The sequence below is a fragment of the Oryzias latipes genome, chromosome 16 (genome assembly GCF_053564925.1).
Source record: "Oryzias latipes strain Hd-rR chromosome 16, Olatipes_Hd-rR_3.1".
Lineage (NCBI taxonomy): Eukaryota > Metazoa > Chordata > Actinopteri > Beloniformes > Adrianichthyidae > Oryzias > Oryzias latipes.
In genome coordinates this window covers 29,158,260-29,173,861 of record NC_136252.1, presented here as the reverse complement: position 1 = coordinate 29,173,861, position 15,602 = coordinate 29,158,260, and the positions used below count along the sequence as shown (strand labels likewise).

The 15,602-nt window shown below is 40.9% G+C and overlaps 1 long non-coding RNA gene across 1 annotated transcript; it reads left to right on the top strand.

Annotated features, from left to right (window-relative positions):
* Positions 1–9,715: 9,715 nt before the first annotated feature.
* LOC111948992 (uncharacterized) lies at positions 9,716–12,033 on the top strand. Its single transcript, XR_002874992.2, has 4 exons — positions 9,716–9,849; positions 11,180–11,244; positions 11,349–11,504; positions 11,611–12,033. It is a non-coding gene; the product is annotated as an uncharacterized LOC111948992 (long non-coding RNA).
* The last annotated feature ends 3,569 nt before the right edge of the window (positions 12,034–15,602 follow it).

The window sequence follows — 15,602 nt, the reverse complement described above, 5'->3', positions numbered from 1 at the left end:
TCACTGCACGGCCAAACGTGACTCAAAGCTGTGGTGCCTGCAGATCCTCCCATCTGTCCCCTGAAATTCACAGTGTCGGCCCCAAGCGAAGCTCCTTCAGCCTTACATGGAGTGAACCAGAGAGGTCAAGGGTGTCCTGAGAGTAAGTTGTGAAGGAAGCCTTTAAGACAGGGGGGTTGTAGTGTAAAGAGATGGAAGGAAAGGAAGGGAGGGGGGGCTTATCTTTCCAGACAAGCAAGCATATCTTCGTCAAAGTGAATTAATTCAGCGTTCTGAAGTGGCGTGCTGCTCTGGAATGGGCGCTTCTGCCTGAAGATGGGCTGTGTCATCTTCCCCCACTTGAATTGATATCCATCTCTTTGTAAGATTTTCTCCCCGCTTCCTGTCTTCAGCTTTTGCTCTCAAGCCCTGCCTCAGCGTGGATCTTTTTGAAGTCTGGAAACAGCAGAACACCACAGATACTGAACCTTATCTTGTGTATTTCATAAAAATAAATTCGTTTATCAGATTTTGTATGTTATCTTGGCGTCCTGTAATGAAGGAACTTTAACTTTAAAAAAACATTTTTGTAAAGTATCTATGAGAAAACAATTAAATAAAAAACTGAAAAAGACAAAAAGTAGAAATTGCTTTTTTTTCAACCAAAAAAAATATAAAAAAAATAGAAAATGCATTGGAAATCAAAAATCCTTTATGTAAAAAAAAGTTCATTTTAAATAGTTAAATAAGCTTCACTTCTCAAAAGGCAATCTTTTTAATGAAACACCCAAACGTTCCTGTTCTTTTTCTTTTGTCAGCTATCAGCTTTCAATGTAAACGACAGGGTTCTGTGATTTTTTTTTTTTAACCCAGGTGATTTTTTTTGTTTGGTCCACAAGATTCAAGGCTTCATCTTCTCCTTGTTCCTGCAGCTGCCACTCGTAAGCAAAACACTTGTGTTGTGAGGTTTGACCTTTACAGAGAATGATCTGGTCATAATGAAATGAATGAAATGCTTAAATAAAAGATAAGGAGTGATGAATTTAACATTTTTGGAAAGATTATTTATAGTTTCCTGCATTTTGCCATAAAAATATCTCCATGAGCATGAATTGGACATATTCAAGCAATTTTCTTTGCCTTTTTGGAGTGGATGAAGGGGGACAACAATTAACTGCATTGGAAGGGACATATTTTGATGAGCAAAGAAGAAGAAACCAATTTGCATAGAGTTGATCAGAGAGACCAGTCCTGAGGCACACCAATGCATTTTGCCGAAATCTTTTTGTTCTTGTAGCTTGAAGAATTCTCTGTGTAAAATGTTTTTCATTCATCTTCTGCCGTTTTATCCCTTTCGGGGTCACGGGGCTGCCAAAGCCTATCCTACCCACCTGTCGGCGAAAGCAGGGTACACCCTGGACAGTTCTCTGTGTAAAATACAACATTTAATAAAATAACATCTCGTAAAGATTTTAAGTTCCCAATGGAAGACAAAAAACTCAAGTAGATCGGTGTTTATTCATTTACCAGCGAGCAAGGCCAAGTTGGCTCCATATGGTTTAAAAGTGGGCAGAAAATGTGGGCCCCGAATGGGTTTGTCCGCAGTTTCTGTGGTGGTCCCGTGTTTGCCCACATTGGCAATGCCTGGTGGACAGCATAGCCAGCTTTACCCACTGAGTGCCCTTTAAGCCAATGTGGGCAAACACAGGTGGGACCACCACAACTGCAGACAAACCCATTCAAGGCCCACATTTTTCTGTGCACTCATAACCAAATGGGACCAACTTCTCCTCTTAGAGCCCACTTCTCTACTTGGCTTTGTTGTCTGGTTGGTTGGCTGGTTGGCTGGATGGCTGGCTGGCTGGTTGGTTGGTTGGTTGGTTTATTTATGCCAATGGGTTGAGGCCCAATAAAATATAAAATAAATAGATGTAGTCACCCACTAAAATCACAAAATCTTCATATAAACATACACAATAAAATACAAAAGAGGGATGTGCATCATTCCAAAGTTTTACAAACCTTCGATAAATGCTAAAAGTAAAAATTGAAAAGGGCAGAAGTCAGCAGGGAGGAAGTCATTATAAGGACAAGAAAAAGAGTTTGTTTAAATACAAATGTCACAAAATGTTCCAAATGTAACTGTTAAAACACGAGCAAATGGAACAGCTTGCCGTGTGGTTTGCTGTGGCACACGGATAATTGTAATGCGAAGCATGGTAGTTACATAAAGAGGTTGTCTCTGTGGTTGCTCATTACCCTTTTTGATGTCGGGGATTTAGTTTGGTGACAATTCAAGCTTGCAATCGAATTATGAAGTTATTCAAGGTTTTACATTCTTTATAATTCACCTGAACAGAGGCTTTTATGAGTATGAATTAGTGTGGGTCTGTGTGGGGGTGTGAAATGCAAGATCTTTCCTGAATGATCTTTTTCTTTACAAACATGTTTGCTGCATTCAATCAATGGGAGAAAGAATGCAAAGAATAGGAAGGAAAATCTATAAATTCATCAGTATACAGTCAGAATGGAGGAGGCGTTAAAGGTCAGAAATTCACCAAGAGTGGGATTAAGAAAACACTCAGCAGACTGTGCTGAAGAAAAAAATGTTAGGTCAACTAAAAAAGATTTTCTGTCGATGAGCCTGAAATAATAATCAGAAGGAAGAGGTAACTGAGGGGATGAGTTTGATGAGGGAAAATAAATTTGGATTTTACAAAAAATGTATTAGTGTAGATTATAAAAAAGCTAAAGTTTTAAATGCAAAGAACTAAGAAAAAGTGATATATTAATTCAGATTTTCAAGAAAATAGTATGCATCTATGAGAAAAATGCATGTCAAAATGATTTCTCTCAACATGATGTATTTTAAAGGAAAATTACAGGCAAAATGGGAATGCCTATAAGCTAAGGTTTTGCTTTATGCATTTAATTGTCGTTATTTTTTTTTATTTAGGCATAGGTTTGGCTTTGTGTAAAATATCTTGAATTCAGGTAATTAGGAAACCTGCAAAAACAGCAATACATTTCAGATCTGGCAACATTTTGTGCTGCCAGTCCAACAGCTATTGATATATTTCCGTCTGAACGCAGGTGGAGGCCAAACCCACCAACTGACTGATAGACATCCCTTAGGCTGTGCTGCCCTAATGCTGTTGCTGCTAATGAACTTGCTAAGCATCTCATGTCCTGCTAGTTTTAGAGTTTCTCTGTGAGGTTTCACACTTTATCTTCTGCTTTGTGGTTTCAGGCAGAAAGCTTAATTACTGAATTCTTAAGAAAGATGGCCTTTTTGTTTTTGCAGGAAACTAATTAAGGGGAAATTTGATCCCTAAAGATGTAGACAAAGACAAAAAACAAAGTGAGAAGAAAGGAAATCTGCTGCTTCCTGTTCCTTTCAGGAGGAAGTCCGACCCAGACAGACAGCGAGTAAAAGGTAAAAAGTCTCACACTTTGTTCCACAAAGAGGCTGATTGCTTGTATTTTTCAGACACAATACTTTGGAGTGTGGTAACTTTCTTGAACTAAAGGACAGTCCAATAAAGAAACACTTGATGTCAGTTATTTTTCTCAAACATGCCGCCTCAGCTGGAGCTTTTTACATTGTCCATTTTTCAGTCCATAAATTGATCCAGAAAAGAAAATCACATACTTTAAAGAGAATGTGGTGCTTTTTTCTTTTGGGCTAAAAAATGCTTTTATCCAGAAAGTGCCAGTATTAGACATGAAACAGAAAGTAGTTCGACTGTGTACCCATGTAAAGAGAACATTGGAATACTGCTCTGTTTTACCCAAGAAATACTCATAGGAAATTAAAACCACAATTAACTGAATATAAACAAAAAAACTCAGACATTGCTTTTGAACTTTGGCCTAAGATAATAATTTTAGTAAATACGTTAACGTCCATGTCTGCACATTTGAAGGAAATTATTCTTTTGTTTGTTTTGCTACCTGAGGTTTAGCATTGGAATAGATCATTAAGAGGAAGTATGTGAACTTAAGTGATCAGTCTAACCTTAAATATCAGGCAGAAAAAAAAGAGCCACGAAAGGTCAGAATTGAAAATTAGTATATCATGTCATTTAGCATTTAAAAAACCACAGCCTCAATCTAAAATTGCTTAATGAACATTTTTCTGAATATTTTAAGCTCAGTCCTTGTTTATGACCTAAATACATTTACTCCACCTAACTTTGATATCAGTTTAGAGCCAAGTGACAAAGACTAAGGCTTAATGCTATGCAGTAAATGATCACTAGGTTCAATTAGAACATTTTTAATCACCACTGAGTTATGACTGACTTTTGTGTTGTCTTCATTTGCAAAATGTCTTTACTGTTTTGTACTTAACATCACTGCACACATCTGCCAGTCTCACATACAGTGTTCATATTTAGAATATTATCAACAAATAAACTAACTAGAATGGCAAATTTAATCTCTTAAATTGCAACACACAATATTAACCTTTTTGGAAACAAACATCATAAAAGATGGCAAACAGCACTTCATGAGCGCAAACGCCACCAAAGGTGTGAGGGGTGTGTGCAGAACTCCTGCCTAAAGACATGCCACTGAGGCTTTAGATAGGAGCTAGAAGAAAAGGGATTTGCGCCTTGCAGCTGCAGTTCTCTGAAAAACACATTTTCTCTATTTGGTTTTATGTGGGCATATGCAGTCAGAGAATTTTCACATTCTTTTTTTCATAGCCAACATTTGACTGGAATTCAATAGTTAAAATTGACTTTATTTGTATTTTAAATTTTAAAAATATTTAGGTGCTTCCAAAAGAGGCTTGAATCTGAAAATAACAGGACTACCAGAACATTGCATAGGTTTTAAACACGGTTCAGTAAACTGAAGCTTTTGAGTAGAATTCAGGAAAGGATCTAAAGTGTTTCATTCATGGGACAGAAAAAATTAGAGCTTTCTTTTGCCAAAAAGACTAAATCACACTGGCCTTTAACACACCCCTAGCTCCCAGCCAGCAATGTCACGTGGGCCCCAACTGGGAAAGAGGTGGGCTATGTGGGTACTGACTGGGCATGGGTTTATTTTGGGTAAACTTTGAAGGCCCCATTAGGTTTTGCCTACATTGGCCCCACATTGGCCCCCCACATGGGTTACCTGTTAGGGCCCTACAAAGGAACCATGTGGGCTAGAACCCATGAAGGTCAGCCAAGTAAGGCCCATATGGGTTGCATCTGGGCCATAAAGACTTGGGCTGTAACTGGGACACTGTATGTGGGACCCATATGGTTTGGCCTACATGAGTCCAACGTGTGGAGCCCTCATGGGCTAACCATATAGGCCCGCTAAAGGATCTAGGTGGGCAAAGAAAACCTGGTCTGTAACTGGGCCACTGCATGTAAGACCCATGTGGAATAACTTACATGGGTCCCACATGAGGAGCCCTCATGGGCTAACCATATATGCCTGATAAAGAGCCCGGGTGGGCAAAGAAGACCTGGTCTGTAACTGGGACACTGTATGTGGGACCCATATGGTTTGGCCCACATGAGTCCCAGGTGTGGAGCCCTCATGGGCTAACCATATAGGCCCGCTAAATGATCTAGGTGGTAAAGAAGACCTGGTCTGTAACTGGGCCACTGTATGTAGGACCCATGTGGTATAACTTACATGGGTCCCACATGAGGAGCCCTCATGGGCTAACCATATATGCCTGATAAAGAGCCCGGGTGGGCAAAGAAAACCTGGTCTGTAACTGGGCCACTGTATGTAGGGCCCATGTGGTATAACTTACATGGGTCCCACATGAGGAGCCCTCATGGGCTAACCATATATGCCTGATAAAGAGCCCGGGTGGGCAAAGAAGACCTGGTCTGTAACTGGGACACTGTATGTGGGACCCATATGGTTTGGCCCACATGAGTCCCAGGTGTGGAGCCCTCATGGGCTAACCATATAGGCCCGCTAAATGATCTAGGTGGTAAAGAAGACCTGGTCTGTAACTGGGCCACTGTATGTAGGACCCATGTGGTATAACTTACATGGGTCCCACATGAGGAGCCGTCATGGGCTAACCAAATAGGCCCAATAAAGGGTCTATGTGGGCGAAGAAGACCTACTCTGTAACTGGGCCACTGTATGTAGGGCCCATGTGGTATAAGTTACATGGGTCCTATATGAGGAGCCCTCATGTGCTAACCATATAGGCCTGATAAAGAGCCCGGGTGGGCAAAGAAGACCTGGTCTGTAACTGGGCCACTGTATGTAGGGCCCATGTGGTATAACATACATGGGTCCCACATGAGGAGCCCTCATGGGCTAACCATATAGGCCTGCTAAAGGATCTAGGTGGGGGAAGAAGACCTGGTCTGTAACTGGGCCACTGTATGTAGGACCCATGTGGAATAAGTTACATTGGTCCCACATGAGGAGCCCTCATGGGCTAACCATATAGGCCTGATAAAGAGCCCGGGTGGGCAAAGAAGACCTGCTCTGTAACTGGGACACTGTATGTGGGACCCATATGGTTTGGCCCACATGAGTCCCAGGTGTGGAGCCCTCATGGGCTAACCATATAGGCCCGCTAAAGGATCTAGGTGGGCAAAGAAGACCTGGTCTGTAACTGGGCCACTGTATGTAGGACCAATGTGGTATAACTTACATGGGTCCCACATGAGGAGCCCTCATGGGCTAACCATATATGCCTGATAAAGAGCCCGGGTGGGCAAAGAAAACCTGGTCTGTAACTGGGCCACTGTATGTAGGGCCCATGTGGTATAACTTACATGGGTCCCACATGAGGAGCCCTCATGGGCTAACCATATAGGCCTGATAAAGAGCCCGGGTGGGCAAAGAAGACCTGGTCTGTAACTGGGACACAGTATGTGGGACCCATATGGTTTGGCCCACATGAGTCCCACGTGTGGAGCCCTCATGGACTAACCATATAGGCCCGCTAAAGGATCTAGGTGGGCAAAGAAGACCTGGTCTGTAACTGGGACACTGTATGTGGGACCCATATGGTTTTGCCCACATGAGTCCCAGGTGTGGAGCCCTCATGGGCTAACCATATAGGCCCGCTAAAGGATCTAGGTGGGCAAAGAAGACCTGGTCTGTAACTGGGCCACTGTATGTAGGACCCATGTGGTATAACTTACATGGGTCCCACATGAGGAGCCCTCATGGGCTAACCATATATGCCTGATAAAGAGCCCGGGTGGGCAAAGAAAACCTGGTCTGTAACTGGGCCACTGTATGTAGGGCCCATGTGGTATAACTTACATGGGTCCCACATGAGGAGCCCTCATGGGCTAACCATATAGGCCTGATAAAGAGCCCGGGTGGGCAAAGAAGACCTGGTCTGTAACTGGGCCACTGTATGTAGGGTCCATGTGGTATAACTTACATGGGTCCCACATGAGGAGCCCTCATGGGCTAACCATATAGGCTGAATAAAGGATCTAGGTGGGCGAAGAAGACCTGGTCTGTAAGTGGGCCACTGTATGTAGGACCCACATGGTTTGCTACAAATGAGTACCACAGTAAGAGTGCTAATGGGTTAACCATATAGGCAGGTATTTTAAAAGGTTGTTTTGTATTCTGTTACTAGACATATGCTTAAAATCCAAGAAGATGAGTAAAATGACAGAACCCCTGAAGACTCTTTCCAAATTGAATATGAATCACAGCTTTTCTAATTCTCATCAGTCCAGCTGTTAACACTGGCTAAATTGATGAACCACAAATAGACATACATTTTAATATTTTACCATGTTTTACCCAGACCAACCTGCATTTGCAATATTGGACAATTATGACATTTATTTTTTCCTGTCCAGAGTTTTGGTAGTTTGTAGAGGAAGTGCTGAGATTTTGAGGATGTAGCAGTAAGCAATTAGATACAAGTAGGTTGACCACTTGTCCCAATTTTGGCACCATACAACCATCTAGTCTTCTGTCTGGCTTTCCTATTTATTAAAAATATTTACTTTTTTCATTGGTGCTCAGTGGATCCAACACAGATTCAAGTTTTTAACGACACAGTTTAAGATGAAGTGGTAACTTTGTTTGAACATAACACATTTGTTGTGTTGCTGTCCTATTCAGAACAAGCCTGGCTTCAAGGTTCAAGGTTTTTTTATTGGCCATGTATGCATATGCAGTCAATGCTTAGGGGTGCAAAGGTCTCAAGGTAACGTTTTGAAAAAGAGGAATCATTGTGCTCCGCTCATGTGTCGAAGTGTCCTTGGGCAAGACACTGAACCCCACCTTAACTCTGTTTTTTAAGGTTGACGCAAGTGTTCGGCAGCGGAGCCACCACCAGTCTGTGAATGTGTGTGTGAAAGGGTGAATGGAATTATGACTGTAAAGCACTTTGGGCCTTCAAGGAAGGTAGAAAAGCTCTGTATCCGTGTACGACATTTACCATTTACCAGTATTGTAATTTGTCCTATCACAATCTGACACGTCACCGGACCAACGGACAGCCATTAAAAAAAATGTGACGTCAGCATTAGTCCCAGGACCCTGAAGGACCTCCAACGGTAATTGCAGGCTGAATAGTTTTGGTACCTACACCTACTATACCCTAACTTAAATTCTAAAACACAGAAAACTAATGCTATATACAGTATGTTTTGTGAAACACAGCAGTTTTTAACCTTTTTCAATCCACCCAGTTTTAGTGCATACAAAATGAACCAAGACTTTTATTCCCTGTAACTTGCAATCAACAAACAACACAGATTTAATCTCAGGGCCCTGCAGAAGGGCACTTGCAACCCATCAGTGGGCTCAGGCCAGCTGAATAAGAATTGCAGGCAATTAGATTGCAGATTACAAGTTATTAGACATTTATTTGGATGGTGGTCTTTGGTTGCATTTCAGTTATTAATTTTTGACATTATTTTAACTGTGGCAGTCTAGCTGTGGGAAAGGTGAATGTGTCGTGATGCTGTCCTCTGCGCTGTGTCTCACGCTTTGCAGTGTTTCTGTTTTAACAGAGTGAGCTGGGTGAGGTGAATATCTAATAATTCCCTTAGTTCATCTAATTTAGTGCATGCAATTTTAATTAATGTTTTTTGGAATTATGTTGGAAGTATTTAAATGTGAAATTGGTTGGAACACAGCAGAATATTCCCCTTCGTAGTAACACCATTGCACTAATATGGGGCGGCAGTGGTGCAGCGGTAGGGCAGTCGACCCATGATCGTAAGATTGCAGGTATGATTCCCGCCTTGCATGCCCATGTGTCGCAGTGTCCTTGGGCAAGACCCTGAACCCCACCTTGCCTCTGGTGGGAGGTTGGCGCCAGTGTTTGGCAGCGGAGCCGCCATGTGTGTGTGCATGGGTGAATGGACCTGTGACTGTAAAGCGCTTTGGGCCTTCGAAAGAAGGTAAAAAGTGCTATATAAGTATACGCCATTTACCATTTAATCACAATGAGCATAAAGAGCAATTTGCTATTTTTTCTTTTACTTGTGTTAGCTTACAAAAATAGTTTAACATCTGTCATGCAAACTTACCTGACACTACTACTGAAATAAAATGTGTTCATATGCTGGATTGGTTTAGTCTAGTTTTTATAGAAAATTTTAATATGTAAATAAAATGACTTTTTTATTGGAGTAGAAACCTGCCTTATTACAAAAACCCATTTTGACTGTTGAAAAGTAAAAAAAAAAAATAGAATTAAAGTTTTAATTTTTCTCAAAGGGCAAGCAGGGTGGTTTAAGGAGTTCAAAGTGGTAAGCAGGCGTTGCTGATTGGACGGTTGCTGCGTTTTGAATCTCCCGCTCATTTCCTGATACGGATTCAGTCAGTCGTCCTGGTCCGTCAACGCAAGGAGATTCTGCACTTCTGTCGCACCATTCATCCAGGCCATTTATTGATATCAAGGTAAGATACCTTTTTGGTTTTGTGTTTTGTTTACAGCTCTAACTGGCGATGATAAATGTGGTTCATAAAAGCATGCGCAGCTCGGGAGTGTTGTTCTGTCCTGCAGTTGAATCCATCCACGTTACAGCGGCTTTTGCATTTGAAAGAAGCCGGTGTCACAAACGGGCAGACAACTAGTTTCCACGTGCAGAAGGTTTATTTCCAGACATGATGACAAGTATAGGGTCGCGTCACCGATCATCCAGCCAGTGTGTGTCGGCGTTTCACCGAGGCGTCAAACAAGGAAGCGCATCCTAGTATTACTAGTAGTAACAGAGTTGCCAGATTCGGCGGGTTTCCGTCCAATTTAGTGGTTTCTATTTGGATCTTGCGGGGATAACTTTTTTTGGCCATATATAATTTGGCCAGGTTTTGTGTGAAATGTTTTTTTTAGTTCGTTTTATTATGAGTCTGAATGATCTTATTTTGAAAAATGACCGGAATTTCTCGGTAAAAATGAATGAATACTAATCAGTCCAGCGGCGAGTTTAGATCCATAAAATGCAAAATCTTTTTTGTTTTAGCTTTTTAGTGTATTATAATGTTGATTCCTCACAAAATGACACCTAAGCGGTATTTCGACCCATTCGCGAGTATTCCTCTAAAATCGAGCGGGTTCTTCTCATGAGCTGACGTGAAGAACACATTATTGAGAACGGTCCCGTTCATGAGAGTCTGCGCTGCCGGCACCGCCCACAGACACACACCCACTTTCTCCGCAGAGCAAAAATGTTTGTCAAAAGCGCTTTATTTTTATATGCACAATATGCACATCCATCTTTGCAGAAGTTTGAATGTTTTTTTGTTTTCCTGGGAGAAACGCAGACACGCTGCCGAGGCCGACTCCATCTGCCGAGATTGACGTCACACACACAGAGCGAAAGCCGGTGACTCAGAGGATGAGTCCTGTTATTTCCAGTTTGGAAAAAAACGCAGGATAATAACCAATATTTAATCAAAAAAATCCTTTTGTGTGTGTGCCAAAGGTAATATTATCATATATATGGATGTTGCTTACTATTAAGGGCTTAGAAATAACAGGGTATAGGCCCCTGTATTGAGTTTCTGGAAGTATTTAATAGTTTTAATTATGCTTAATATATATATATATATATATATATATATATATATATATATATATATATATATATATATATATATATATATATATATATATATATATATATATATATAGAGTAAACGTAATTTTATTATCCTAGAGTTACTTGAACACTTGCTTCAGGGAATGGTTATTTCAGAGTTTAGTTGTTTTGTCCCTTGTGTTGGTCAGGTCACCTGCAGCTTCACTCAAGTTGTCGTGACAGACTCGCCGATATAGATTTCATGTCAGCAGTTGTAAGTTTATACTTAAAGTTTTATTTTATTATTTATATATGTAATTAAGCTGTTAACGTTTAACTGCATCTTTCTATCTTGTGATATTTTCTCTATTTAAAAAGGTTGCTGTGGTTGGAGTAATTGGGGACTCTTGGACGATGCAACCAGAAGAATGATGGGCTTCCTCATGTCCAATGAGTTGGCTCTGCAATATAACCTGTTTGGACGTCATGGAGAGAATAAATTCTGCTAACTGCGTCTTTTTGATGTCTTCTATGGTAATTAGAGTTGAATTTATTAATTTATATTCATCACTGACAAATGATTTAGTAAGTTTAATCCCAGGCTAAAATGAATACTTTGTTTTTTGTGATTTCTTTTTAGGGGCAGTGAAGAAAAAATGACATCACCCAACCAGTCCCACTAAAGGAAGTGGAGAAGGGCCTCTCCAAATGGTTTGTTGGAGCTCGTGACAGGGGAGGAAACCGAGCTATAAGGACTCAAAGAGAGCTTGAATATCAAGCCGATGGAGCTTGTTCTCAGGAACCGTCAAGGATGCTATGAGTATTTTGTTTTACTGGATTTATTTATTTTTTCGTCACATAATTGGCACACATTAAGGTTGTTCATATTGTACTGTACCAAGTGAAGTAGTTCTTTATTTTATTAAGTAACTGTTGTATGTTAGATCCTGTGTGTTATCTGTTAAACCTTTGGGTGACCTTGCCATGGTCTTGTATCTCGTTTTCACAATGCAGGATCAGGATAATTTATTTTCTTTTATTAAATTGAAACATTTTAAAAGCATTTTGTTGACGTCATTTGGAAAATTATGTTGTGAAACAGTGGGATTTTACAGAATCTTCTCATTTGGGTTTTAGGAAAGCTAGATGGAAAAGAAGACCCTATAATGGTTCACTGGTATATAGCACTGTAGGAAAACACAGGTGGGACCTCAATGGCAACACTGCACAAACCCACTCATGGCCCACATGGTGGCTTATTTAGGTCCCACATTAACCCAATATGCAATACTAATTGATGCTTAAGTGGGGCCAAAATGGGTCATGGATGATTACCTGATTGGGGCCCATCTTTGCCCTGTTTCAATCATACTTCCAGCCCACAGATGAAGAACTACGAGTTATGGTTAACTATGAGTATGGTTCTAATGCTACTTACCCACTAGGGGCCTACAGGAAACCCACTGACCACCCACTTCAAGCCCATGTGGGCACACACAGTTGGGGCCACCATGGAAACTGCGGACAAACCCACTCATAGCCCACATTATAGCCCATTTAGGTCCCACATAAAACCCATATGCAATACTGATAGACATATTAGTGGGGCCAACGTGGGTCTTGTGTACTTTTCCCAGTTGGGACCCATATGGGTCCTGTTTTAATCCCACTTCTAACCCACAGGGGTGAAAATATGGGCCCAATGTCAGTTCTAATGCTACTTACCCACTTGTGACCTACAGGAAATACACTCAGCACCCACTTCAAGCCCATGTGGGCATACACAGTTGGGGCCACCACGGAAACTGCGGACAAACCCACTTATAGCCCACATTATAGCCCATTTAGGTCCCACATAAAACCCATATAAGATACTGATAGACACATTATTGGGGCCAAAGTGGGTCTTGGGTAGTTTACCCAGTTGGGACCCATATAGGCCCTGTTTCAATCCCACTTCCAGCCCACATGGGCAAAAATATGGGCCCTACATGGGTTCTAATATTATTTACCAACTTGGGGCCTATCTGACACCCACTCAGCACCCACTTCAAGCCTACGTGGGCATACACAGTTGGGGCCACCACGGAAACTGCGGACAAACCCACTTATAGCCCACATTAAAACCCATTTAGGTCCCACATACAACCCATATGTGATACTGATAGACACATTAGTGGGGCCAAAGTGGGTCTTGGGTAGTTTACCCAGTTGGGACCCACATGGGCCCTGTTTTTATCCCACTTCCAGCCCACATGGGCAAATATATGGGCCCTACATGGGTTCTAATATTATTTACCCACTTGGGGCCTAACTGACACCCACTCAGCACCCACTTCAAGCCTATGCGGGCAGACACAGTTGGGGCCACCATGGAAACTGCGGACAAAACCATTTGGGGCCCACATTTTCTGCCCATCTTTAAACCATATGGGGCCCACTTGGCTTTGCTGGCTGGGTATGGCTTAGAATTGAAGAATATAAAGGCTTTTTTTGAGGAGCCTATCTTTTCTGAGAGAATGAAGCACAAGTGTGCAAAGACACTTAAGTTATATGTGCTTTTTGAGTGTCATCATAAATAAAGTATGATGAAACACATCTATTTGTGGTCAACCTGTTGTTGACTTCAAGATCTCTTGTAATTCAATGTCTTTTATTCCTTTAGAAAGGGTGGTGATTTTACAGCTCTTCAAGTTTCTTTCTGCAGGTATTCAAAATGAATTCTGGATTCTGATTCTGAAGAAAGGATCTGTATAAAAGTGGAAAATGATTGAGAATATTAGCATTTCACAATAAAAGCTCCAAAGAAATATCAGCTGAGTCAGTGGGACTTCTTTAACACAGCCTTGATTGTTTGTGAGCCAAGACACTGCCTAAAAGCTATTGTTGGGTTATTGGTTTCCTAGAATGTTTGTGCTCTAAACATTAATGCAAAAATACACACAAAAATAGGTAAATATATAGAACAGAATCAAAATAGATAACATGCCAAGTTCAGTCTTTTGTGACACCTACTTCTCTGCAGATCAAACTGCAACCCAGTCTCATCCCAAAACGTGTAATAGCTATGTTTGCCCCAGTTCCAAAAAAACTCTCTTGAAATTGTGGGATGGCAACCTCTTTTTTTCCCTATTCCTTTTCCCCGAGCCTAGTCAGGATCCCGTGACTAAGCTGAACAAAAAACATGGCAGGTATTTGCAATTTTTTGGTTGGAAAATCCCACAAAGTAAGATATTTTGTGGACTAATCTTTATTTTGATAAGATTTCTAGCAACAAATATACATTTTTAAATTTTTTTATAACATGCAATGAATAAGAAAATGAAACGTAGCCATCCCACAATTTAAAGCCCGTTTTTGTAAATCTGCTATGTTTGTCCCGGTGGACAAGCATAGCTACTACACATTTTGGGATGAGTTTGGGTTGCAAACCAATAACCAGCCAACACTTTGTTCAGTCTCTCTGCCTTTGACCCTCCGGGCCTCATTTCTGTTTCTTGGAATCAAGACAGCATTGCTGCAAATCCAGGGTAGCTTTGCCGGTAGAATCCTCCATCCGGTGTCTGATATTTCAAGATTAAGCTTTCATTGCCTTCTACCGAAGGCGTTCTCAGGGCTAAAAGAGAAAAAGCTTTACTCCAAAAATGTAAAAACACCCAACTAAATGTTGGTTCTGGGAAAATAGATTTAATTCCCATGTATGCAGATTTTTTTTCTTCTCAAACCCAGACTGTGGGCTATTTCTGTGTAATTTCTGCTTAAATTAAAATTATTTTTTGAGATTTTTTTGTATTCTTTAGGAGGCAACAAGTGACTTACTGTATGTGGTTAGATCTCCATCACCAGCTCTGTCTTTATCTCACTCTTTCCAGATTCAAACCAAAACAGAGAATCAAATTGGCCCTTCAATAGTAAGGAGATGTAATCCATCACAGGCAATTTTCAAAATCACACATAATTTCTGGACACTTAAGGTATATTCAGCTGTACTACCAACCTTGTGAAGCCAGGATTTGGTTGAATGAATTTCGGAATTCCTGTAAATGTTTACTACATAACCAATAATAAAAATGCATGTTTTGATAGGAAAACCTGACTAGAAAATCAGTTTTAACTCCCCATTAAAAACACTTGGGATAGGACACTTACAAAGAAGCAGCATTTGGCTAATTTGAATGATTTGAATGATCATATTCTTCTTGAACAAGAAGAATATGAGCTCCATTGAAAAACTCATCTAAAAACCTCTCAAAACATAATTCTGAAACATTTTGTCAAATTTGTTATTTGTATTTTAGGTGTTGCTGGAGAAGTCTGGAACACTGTGAGCTGATTCATAAATCACTCCTTAACTGTGTCTGCATCAGTACTAATACACCCAGGTGAGTTCATGTGATCAGTTTTGGACAAGGGCGGGGTGCAGCTTAGACAAGTTGCCAGTTTCTTTACAAACTGGCAAACGCTGATTTGATGATTACACCCCTAACCTACACAATTGGTGCAACAGAATTACAATATTGGCGATATCCAGCCATCGGTTTGAGCCAGATGCCAGCTCACATGAGAAAAATGAAGACGTACATGGATCTAGTCGTCTGCCAGTGGATGCATCAGAATGGAGTGGAGCAGGGA